Source organism: Amphiura filiformis, chromosome 13 (genome assembly GCF_039555335.1).
Source record: "Amphiura filiformis chromosome 13, Afil_fr2py, whole genome shotgun sequence".
Lineage (NCBI taxonomy): Eukaryota > Metazoa > Echinodermata > Ophiuroidea > Amphilepidida > Amphiuridae > Amphiura > Amphiura filiformis.
Genome location: NC_092640.1, coordinates 903,398 through 914,927, shown reverse-complemented (window position 1 = coordinate 914,927; position 11,530 = coordinate 903,398).

Here is an 11,530-nt window from a genome sequence, read left to right as displayed (position 1 = left end):
CCATGTAGACAGTTGCTATTATTGATGCGGATCTCAGGAGTGTACATTGGGCAACTCAACACAGGATTTAGGGAAGGCGAGATGCACATCAATGTTCACTCCTGGGATTCACATTGATGAACATCTATGTGAATTCTAATGACATTGCACCATGAAGGCCCTACACACACCGTAACATGGTGTAACGCATTACACGATCATCTCCCAGATGCTGATCTGAGCATTGATGCAGATCCCAGGAGTGCACATTGATGCGAATTGCTCTTCAATGTGGAGTTGCCCATTGATCCATATTGGGCTATTCCAGTTGAAATCCATACACCCCCTATGGAAGACATGTCCTTTATTCCCCTACACATGCAGTGTAGATTTCAAATGGAGTAACCCATTCAGGTAACCCCATTTGAAATTTACACTCCCTGTGTGGAAGATTAAGGTCATGTCTTCCATAGGGGGCATATTTATTTCTAACATTCGGCCGAAGCCAGGCTAATCTAAAGCCATGATTTCTCTGTGATACGGAAAAACGGAAAAATTCACGGAATTCGGGGTTTGCTCACGGAAATTTGAAAATGCCACAAAATAGTGAAAAACTGTGTAAAATGTGTAACTTTTGTGTTGATTAGCAAAATAAAACACAGAAAAGTGATAATTTAGCAGTAATCAACCATTAAACAATCCATTCTAGCATTAATTCTAGGCCTACGATGCAAGATTCTGGCCGATACATATAATTATATAAGACAGATTATACTTTTAAAACATGCTTGTATTCACTTTTCAGTGCTTTATAATGTAACACGGAAAATCACGGAATCGTCCAATTTGTAACAGGGAAAAATCATGGCTTTAGGCCAATCCCAATAGTGCTCAGAGGCTACTAAATTTAAGGGACGCCATGATGGGACAGGGATATGGGAAGAGGTCCGATTTTAGATGCAGGAGGAAAACCGGAGCACCCGGAGAAAAACCTGCGAGGACAAGCATGGATCGGCAACCAAACTCACATGTGGCACCGCGGGGAATTGAACCCCGGCCACAGTGGTGAGAAGCGAGTGAGAAGACCACAACACTAACCCGCCCTCCCTGAATGGATTTCAACTGGAATAGCCCATTGATGCATATCTTTCTCCCGTGTCTCCTCTATGGAACAAGTTCACTTTGCTCACAAGACTACATGTACTCTTATTTCTAACAAAACTGGTGACAAATATTATTTTGTATAAATTTGAGATGAAAAAATTTTTGGAATTGATATCACATTAGTTTCAAGAAATTAATCATAATTTTCAAAGTAGGCCCTTAAATTTAAAAGTGATTAAAAAAAAAAGAAAGAAAAAACAACAACCTGGAAAAATATTTCAAGAAATTTTTTAATACTAGTATTCTGAAGTATCAATTTATATATATTTTTTATACAATATTAATTATTATTTCTTATTCATCATTTTAATATTCCCCATACACATACAGCTACATGTATCATGTAGGCCTATTCTGGACACATGCCCATAATGTGTGACAGTTTGAGCACCTTCTGCCATCTGTGCTTTTGCCGAGGCAGGCTTGGGATTAGTGTGCATCTGAGTCTAATGAATAGAGAGTTAAAGTTTAGGATTTCTAGACCAAGTTAATGAAACTTGGGTATAATTGTCCAGATTTGCACCATTAGCGATATGATTATGCTAATGGACAATGTAAACCTAAATAATTTAATGGATGTATATGGGACATACAAATTAATTGGAAAATTGACAATTAATTTAAGTCTACAAAATTTGGATCAGTTTTGAGATCCAACCAATGTTTTCAGATAAATGTTTCCTCATCTTACACTGATTTGATTGGACTGGACTTGGTTCGAGTCCAAGTCATAGTCCAAGCCAAGTCTTTTCCTGTCTGAGCCAAAGTCCGGCAAAAAAGTGAACTCGAGTCTGGACTCAAGATACGGTGCAATGTGTAAATCCCGGGTATCAATGTTCTTTCCATATTAGTGTCAAAGTTGCTTCGAGAAATAAAGTGGAGGATTTTTTTAATTGCACAGCACTGAATAGTGAGTGACAAAAATCACCAAGCAATGATATGGGTAAAGAAATATCTATCTAAAAGTAAGGATCTGCCAACATGTTCTGGGATGGGTCACACATTCTTGTGAAGTGAATGTACATATTTTTATAATAAACTCCTGTTTATTCCACAGGAAATGTGCACCATATAGTGCATTATGGTGTGAGGTGCTAGTTCAAATCCTTTTTTTGAAGTAAATCAATATAAGCATCCAGAACCTCTGTAAGTGAATATTCAGAGTTTGGTGCTGAATAGAACTGAATTGGGTGGATTATGGGAGGTTTTTTGTGGATTTGGGGCAAATTTAGGGTGATATTGTCAGTAATTTGGGCGGAATTTTATCGTTTGGACTTTGGTGAGGGGAGGCGTTTGCCTCCCCTCACCCCTGGCTACATACCTGAGCTTGATGGGTGGTTCCTTAAACCAGATTTGAACCAAGGTCTGCCTTATTCATGTTCTTCTCAACTTGTTTGTGTTGTTGTCTACTTCACAAGGCAATTCATAATAGAATGAAAAGAGGCCTGTAGTATGATCTACATACCGTAATGCAAAAATGTAACACAAACCAATTTTAGGAAAGGTAATTTCATGTATGTGTAATGTGTTTATTTGTTATTTTTTTGTTTGCTTTGGTGGAGGATATGTATGTAATCAGTCATTTTGATGATACATGTAACAATTATTGTAAATAGGGAAGGTTTCAAACCGCCATGTAATTATTAATTTCTCTTTCGATGTATTTGTACATAAACATGGTGAAATAAATGAAACTGAAACTGTATTTTTATGATCCATTCAAGCTCAGAGGATGATTTAAGTACTACCCAACACCGCACTGGGTTAACTGTGGAACATGTGAGCAGTGTGAGTAACATGACACCACTGATTTGCTATGCTGCATAGAAGTGCATGGTTAAATTTGAATGTACATTTACATTAAAAAGGCTGTGAACATGCTGGTTGATTTCACATTTTATGTTATCTACAGAAGGTGTGAATTATCCTAAAATACACATCACTTTTGCTCTGAAATCGACCAAGTAATAATGACACACACACAATTTTACACATCTTTTGCACATAATTCAATGGGATTTGAAAAGTAAAGTGGCAGTTGAAACTCTAGTGATAACACTTTTGCAGTGCATGATGGGGCTTCATTAAATCATCCTCTGATTCAAGTTATAGCATGTGAAATCATGAAACACAATAATGTTAATATCCCAGCAAACACAAAATGTTGACAGAAAATGAACATTCAGAAAACATTTTTGAAAACTTTATTCAATACATTGTAACATGTGTTGACAAAATATTTGCAGAAGTGTTTGCCAAAATATATTTTGCAATATCATTTTTACAACATTTTTAAATGTTGTGGTATAGTGTTCTTTCATATAACATGTTTTCAAAATGTTTTCATGACCTTCATATAACCTGACATTTAAATGTTATTAAAACGTTTTGACCACAACCAAAACGTTTATTGCACATTATAATGTTTTCAAACATTTTTGTGTTTGCTGGGATATCAAGATTGAGGCATTGTCACATAGTTGTGAGCTGATGTTGAATTTTGAATTGTTGCAATGGTAATAATTATTTCTTTAATGTTGTATTACAATGGTCAACAAGATTTTTTTGTTACATGGTATATGTAAATATGTTATAAACATTTTTATACACAGGTTTAAGGAACATCTTACTTTTTACTAAGTTTGTACTTGAATTGAGACTTTTAAAAAAATGGATAATTTAGTGCATATGTATTTACATGTATTTATGTAACAGTTGTACAGTACTTTAGGGAGTGTTCATAAATCATAAATACTTTGGTGGGGGGTTGGAAAATATGGGGGATCAAACAAAATTAGGTCCCACAAAGGGGGGATAAAAAAAATCAGTCCTTAATAGGGGGATCAAAAACATTTGAGGGTAAAAGTCTGTTGTTTACATGTATGACAAGGCATGCACATTCCAAATTTTATGCATGCATGAATGTTAGTATTTCAATTGTGTGCTCTCAAGCATCAAATCAACAAAATTTGGGTGTAACACTGTGACTCCAAAAGGTAAGTTTTAGCTAATGAGTTAATAACATATATTTTTGGTTTCTTTTTTAGGACCTGAAGGGGGGGGGGTCAAACAATTTTAGACCATAAAAAGGGGATCAAAAATATTTGATTTCCAAGGTTTCAACTTTTCCAACCCCCGCCAAAATATTTATGAACACTCCCTTAATCCATACCTTGTGTAACTGTTGGAGAAAAGTTGTACAAACTGTGGGGATGCTTGGGGATGTTATTGGCAAATAATGTATAAATAGTGTCAATGTTGTGGGGACCAATTGTGTTGGAGCATTTTACAGGCTGCCCCAAAATGAATCATCTGGTGTCCCAGAATGATCTGTACTAGGCAAGTTGACTTTTATTACCTAAATCATTGCTATTGGTTGTAGTTCTAACTTCTACAAGTCATGCAGTTTTGCTTTGGCAGGGATTAATTAAAAATTTGACATTTCTGATAGCCTATTCTATGATGATATTTGATCAGTTTTGCCATCGAGCCATTATAAAGGAGGAAAAAAGAATTTAACCCAGGACCTCAGGTTTACGAGAAGTTTTATAGGTTGAATTTCCAGTCTGCCTAATTATGAAGCTCCAGTGGCCAAGTGGTTAAGGCACAGGTCTTGTAAACCTGAGGTCCTGGGTTCAATTCTCAGGCGGATCACTTTTCCTCTTTCTTCATTTAATAATGGCCTGACAGCGAAACTGATAAAATATCATCATTGTTTGCTTATTCCTGTCAGAAAAAATTGCTGTTTTTCATGTTTCTGGTAGAAATTGCAGAATATTTTGCAAAAATGGTGGATGCCAAGTTTGGCCAAATCGATCTATTTTAAAAATCAGTAATATCACTGACCATGTTCAGCAAAGTTATTTTGAAAGGAAAGGGAGGCATTTTTGTTGTGTCTTACTTCCAAACAAAATTTGAGATATATCGATTGTTTATGTTTACGAAGGAATCCAGAATACAATGTTAAGTATTTATTCCACTTGAGTGACCTAATAATAATTCCTTTGGTGGCAGTTTTTAACATAATTATTGTGGTGTGAGGTTCAACAATTTGAAATGCTGGCAGAGATTAATTATATTGTGATAATATAGAGAAAATGGCTTTTCTTTTTATTTTGCTGCAGTGTGCATTAGGCCAATCAAAGTTGATTTTGAGTTTCCCGTCACCGGCCCTCACTTCATTTTCTGACCCTCACTTGAATTCATTATTGTGATTTTCCAAAAAATACCGATTAAAACTGGTTATAATTATTTGCAAAAAAATATGAATATCCTTTTATTTTTTGTGGAAAAATCAAAATCAAAACATACATTTTGCTATCAACCTTGCAGACTCTTCCCCCCCCCCCTAATATACTTTTGAATCTCATTTGGGCTAAACATACATCTTCAAGTGAGTGAGCGGCAAATAACAACACATTTTACATCCGTGTTGGTCATATAATGAAAGGAAGAAAAATAATGAATAATGAAAAAGTTACCTCACTTGTTTTCAGAAATTATGTGACGGGAAACTCAAAATTGACTGTAAGTGGCCTTATGTCCAACATATATCAGCAAACCAGCAGCTATGAGAAAGTGAAGATGAGATTTGCAGCAAAGATTTGTTGAGCAAGTTATAGTCATTGTAATATGGACATTTTGGGTAAAAATTGGGGTACAAATCATACTAAAACAGCATTTTGCAACCAAAATACTTGTATCTGAACTCATATTGACAAATTTAATTTGGTCCCATATCCAGAATTATTCATCATATCACACTCTACATCAGTGCCAAATGTGGTGCTTTTCCTTTAAAAAAAAAGTGCACAACCTGTAGTAGAAGACATGTCCACCAATTTATTGCAGGTACTAAGTTTTTATATTTTTACTAATTTTTTCAAACACGGTACAGATCATTCTGGGGCACTCTGTATAACATTTGAGTTATAAAAGTAACATTTGATTGTTACATGAATCAGTGCCAATTATTTTTGGGACATAAATTGCATAATGCTAATGTGCAACCACTTCCAACAAAAGCAGGAACATGTCATTTTTTGTACAATGTGTACTTTTGCTTTTTGCTGACACATTGTCACCAAAACCTTAATTTATCGGGGATGGGGGGGTCACTCAACTTCGGAAGTTACAGGAATGTGTGGACACTGGGCAAAGGGCGGACACCAATTTGAAACTAGAGGTTTTTCGGTGAGAGATTTGACACCAGAAAAGGGGATCTTTCTATGAGACTGGGAAATCAAAATTTGAGAAACTAATGGAATTGTGTGAATTTTACAGAAAAACCATTGGGTCATTCAGCAACATCAGAAATTTGTTCAAAATTCTTGAAAAAGGGAATCATTTGGTGATAGTAAAAAGGGGTCATTGGGTGAGAGGGAGTTGAAGAATAGGGTTCATTGTGGCTGCACATCCCCGTCATTCATTTTAGTGAGTGGTCCCTCCCTTGGGAAATTATTGTATGTATCTTTTAAGACCAAGGCTTCATGATCTTGAAATTATGTCTGCCCACATGTTCTTGGTTTTGTGGGAAAGGGAGCAATTACTTTACTATACAATGAGTGTTGGTTTGAACTAGATATAGCATATTTTGAAGCAAAGGGCACATTGAAGAAAATTAGACGACCTACTGATTGATATGCTCTCCTTGCTAAACAAATATGCCCAAAGTCACATGAAATGTGACATGGTCTAATCCAAACAGGCTTAATTAAAGGGACCACTTTTGAATATTGTATTCCTGCAGTTAACAGAAAATGAGTATACTATCACCAAAATACTAGTATCCCTATAGCAATATGTGTCTGAAGTTTATGAGCCAGTTTTCTGAGGCATTTATTGTTTGATGCTCCCTATTTCGCTATCAATTTGGCCTTGTTGGATCAGATTGTGTCACATATTTGACATTTTGTGTCACTAGGAGTCAGGAGACACTATTCCTTGTAAAATCTGCTACCACTTGAAAATCATGGGTTTTCACTGATTTTTCAACTGATCACAGATTTTTGTCTCATAGTGTGTTATATTTAATTTGTCTGTTTCCTGGGGTGTAGATATTTTCAAGAGTTTCATGGTAAAGGTGGTGATTTCACTTGAATCCAATATGATGCTTTAATAAATCAATACGGAAAGCTGACAAAGATATATGATCCAAAGTGTCTTAACTTGTGTACTGAGAAATGAAAATATGTGCGTTTGAGCGCCCTCGGCGAATTAGCATATATTTACTTTCTTCACGTTACGTCATAATGAATGACTTGGGTATGCGCCGGGGCGTGTTAGTGTTTGGTAGTCACTTCAGGTTGGTAGCACCACGCAGCACACACGCTTTTTCAAAAATTTTGTTAAATCCAAAATTTTTTTAATGTGTATTTTTAAAAGGTTTTGCCTCTGTCGGTTATCCAGGGTGGGTATTTGACTGATTGTTCGGGGAGGAAAGAATTCAATCATCAGGTTGACATGAGGTAGAAAGCCAGGGTCATCGTACGTTCTCAATTTTTCTCCAAAAATAGTAATCAGGAGTTTTTCAAGAGTTTTCGTAGCCCGCTCCTACCGCGATTGTTTTCTTTTAGGCTTTAGGCTTCCCCATTGTATTAGTCTAGGGTCCCACTGCATTGTTTGTACACGTAGAGTAAGAAAAAAGATTCACAATTATTATAATAATTGTGCCTGCTCTCATTGAGCTCACGATTCGCTGTGGCCGGTGCAAATAAATACCAACACAACGCAAGCTTATGTATTAAAAAGTGTTTTATTGGCGGGCATTGGTGTCGTTCTTTGGGAGTATAGTGGAGAATGTTTATTAAACTAAGAATGGAATTGGTACAGGCTGTATCAAAATGATTGGTACCCATCAGTTTTCAGTGATTATGGACAAGACTGCCTCATCAAAATGTAACATTAAGATCCACCAATTTTAGTTAGATTAATGTGATAAAAGGTTATAAACTATAAATTCTGGCCAATGCAAGAGGATCCCATGTTGCATTTGGAAGAAGCAGGTTTTTCAATTAACACCAAAACCAATATGTACCCATCATTTTGATACAGTCTGTACTCTGTAGTTATCGTCCATGCAAGGAAGTCCCTGGTCCATGCATCAGACAGCATCAATTTAATCATGTCTTGTTCCGAATTCTAACAGTGTCTGACTCTTATTAAGAATTTTCCGTATACTCCAAATATCTGTTTCTTACTTGGCTGTCCATGGAGACAAAAAATGCACTTTTCTAACTCGATTGCAAAAAGAAAATTATCAAAACTGGTATTTTGACCATTTTATCAATATTTTGGTAAGCTATTGATGTCATTTTGATATCAAAATAAATTGGACATTTACCTATCCATGCCAATCTATTTATTACCATTTACATACCAAGTAGGCTATATTTACTGTGAAAAGACAAAGGCAAAAATTGTGGGGGTTTTTAGTGTTTTTTTTTTTTTTTTTTTCCAATTCAATTTTCTTATTTACTTAAAATGTGACTGAACCTTAACTTGCCATTATGGAAAGAGCACAAAAACACCTCACAAATATTAAGGGCTCGGTCACCCACCTGAATTCGGGAAATGTCCGGATATCAAATAATTTTGATTTTTTTTTTTTAATTCGCAATATAATACAAATGTTATGGCAAATTATTAACAGTTAAAAATATCCAATGGAACAGTTCAATAGTCAACTTTCAACAAAAGTAGCTCAAATTCTGAAACCTCAATTGGTTCACAATTTCCTATTTCTTGGCCCATACACGTTGACCATAGATACAAAATCTACCATTGTGCACTGTACAAACGATAATTTAATGGTGCATAATAGTAGATTTTTTTATCTAGGGTCTTTGATATTGCCCAATAAAATTGAACATGTATGGCCACTAATGCATGTATACACTGTATGGTGATGGGCTATGGGTTCAGGACAAAAAGTGTAGCCTGATGTTACAATTTTTGATCTCAATGGGCTACAGTATGCAACTCACGAGCCTGAAATAAGGCCTGTAGCCCACTTACTTTCACCCTTGGCTATGCCACTACAACTGGAAAGCATAACTGACAAACACACACAGCAAATTTATTTTATGCGAAATGCAAAACATTTTTATTGTACATCACTTAATAACATTGTTCTCTTGTGGATCTATATTTACTAAATAAAAAGTACACACATTTTGTTAATGCCGCATTTCATAATTACAAAGTTTCCTGCACGTTTTGTAATGCATTATGGAGCAATATACTAGTTATAACATTCAATGTCCAGCATTGGATTATTACTGGGCTATTCAAGTTGAAATTCATACACCCCCTATGGAACACATGACATTAATCTCCCACACAGGGGGTGTGAATTTCAAATGGAGTCATCCATTCAGTGTCGTCTGCTCTAAATTGGGCTATTCCAGTTGTAATCCATACACCCCCTATGGAAAACATAACTTCAATCTCCCATGTATGTGGATTTCAAATGGAGTCTACCATTCAGAACCCCACTGACATTCACACTCCCTGTGTGGTAGATTAAGGTAATGTCTTTCATTGGGGTACAAATGGATTTCAACTGGAATAGCCCATTGATGCTTAGTTCATCAATCATAATACCTGTACAACATGTCATTATGATCAATTCACCTCTGTTAAATTTGTGCTACATTCATGTTACCCATGAATTCTTGATTAGCGAACAGGGGATCAGACCGCAGGGCACTGCACCAATAACTAGCCCTGCATACTGCCCTCTTTCACTCACTTCTCACACCGAAAAATGGTTAAATAATCGATATGCTGCTCTAAAGTGATGATCCATTATTCAAGTGAATTCATGGATTTCATGAATTCACAAAGAGATGAACCAGCAAACTCATAACGATACCTATTCTCCAGGAATATCTGTTGCAAGCAGGCATTCATGAAGAATTTTAAATATCTTTGATACCACATTTTCAGTTCCATATAATCATATTATATATCATCAGTGAATGTGTGACGTTGTTATGGTGGTCAGTTTGTTACTGAATCATGTATTATTGGCTATTCCAGCTGAAACCCATACACCCCCTATGACTGAACCCAACAAATTTTTGGACAGGCAGTTTTGATGAAAATGACTGTCAAATCCTAGAGCCCCTGCCATACAGTTGCATTCCTTTTTTCACTATACAGAATCAAATTGTGGATATCACAGATTTGGCTTTTTAAAAGCCATTCACTATGTGATTTCTAACCCAAGCTTTAAAAAAATCATTTTGCACATATTTTTTCTCTAGTTTAAAAGAACACTTTCCTGTTATTTTCACACACATGGTACCATGGACAATTCAATTAGCTATTCCAGTTGAAATCCATACAACTATTAAAGAAAACATGACCTTAATCATTCATACAGGGGGTGAGAACTTCAAATGGGGTTACCTGAATGAATGACTCCATTTGAATTCTACACCTCCCTGTGTGAGAGATTAAGTTCATACATGTATGCTCCATAGGGGATGTATGGATTTCAACTGGCATAGCCCAATACACACAAGTTAAACGGCAGCATCTGTTTTGTTGATTTATGGCACATACTGTATTTTACATTTTTAGAGCAAACTGTTAAAACATTTCACAAACTACCAACTTCAATTCCAGCTGCAGTTACCTTTGGATGCATTATTACAAAATGTAATTAGCATTTTACTTTTTAAAATCAATATATGAAGTGCTAGTTTTCATGCCCTTCCAGTGAACATAAGCTTAATCCTACCCAGGAAAATATTCAAAATATGCACGAGGTGTCACTGGATTTGGAATAGAATTCGGGGTTCAAGACCAGATGGCCATATCTGCAATAGCTGCAAGGTGTGATACTGTTTTGATGTATACAATATATTGCCATAATGTCTATAGGGCAGCTCTTTCCCATAACCCTCAAACTGTCTTTCATACAGCCTTTACAATTGGTTCATTATGTGATGCATTTATCTGAGTGACCAATTGAAATACAGCTTCTAAATAATAAGCTCCATCCTCTTTCTTACATCATTTCTGATTGGTTATTCATGTGACACATTCATCTGAGTGACCAATTGAAATACAGCTTCTAAATATAAAAGTACTGTGACAGTGGACATTTCCATGATAAATTTATTTTTGTGCTTTTTGCGTTCCAAGCTACTATCGTGGGGGCAGTGGCGGCACCAGGAAATTGTCGCAAAAAGAGGACATTTACGTAATTTTGGGGGTTTTGCCTCAAAACTGGGGGGGGAGGGCAAACCCTGGAGGGAAAGAAAAATATTTGGGGGTGTGGGGTTGGGGGATTAAACCCTCCCCAAATGAGTTGATTTGCTAAATCAACACCCCTAAAGAAAATTTCAACTCCTTAAAACCACCCTCTCCAAAAGAA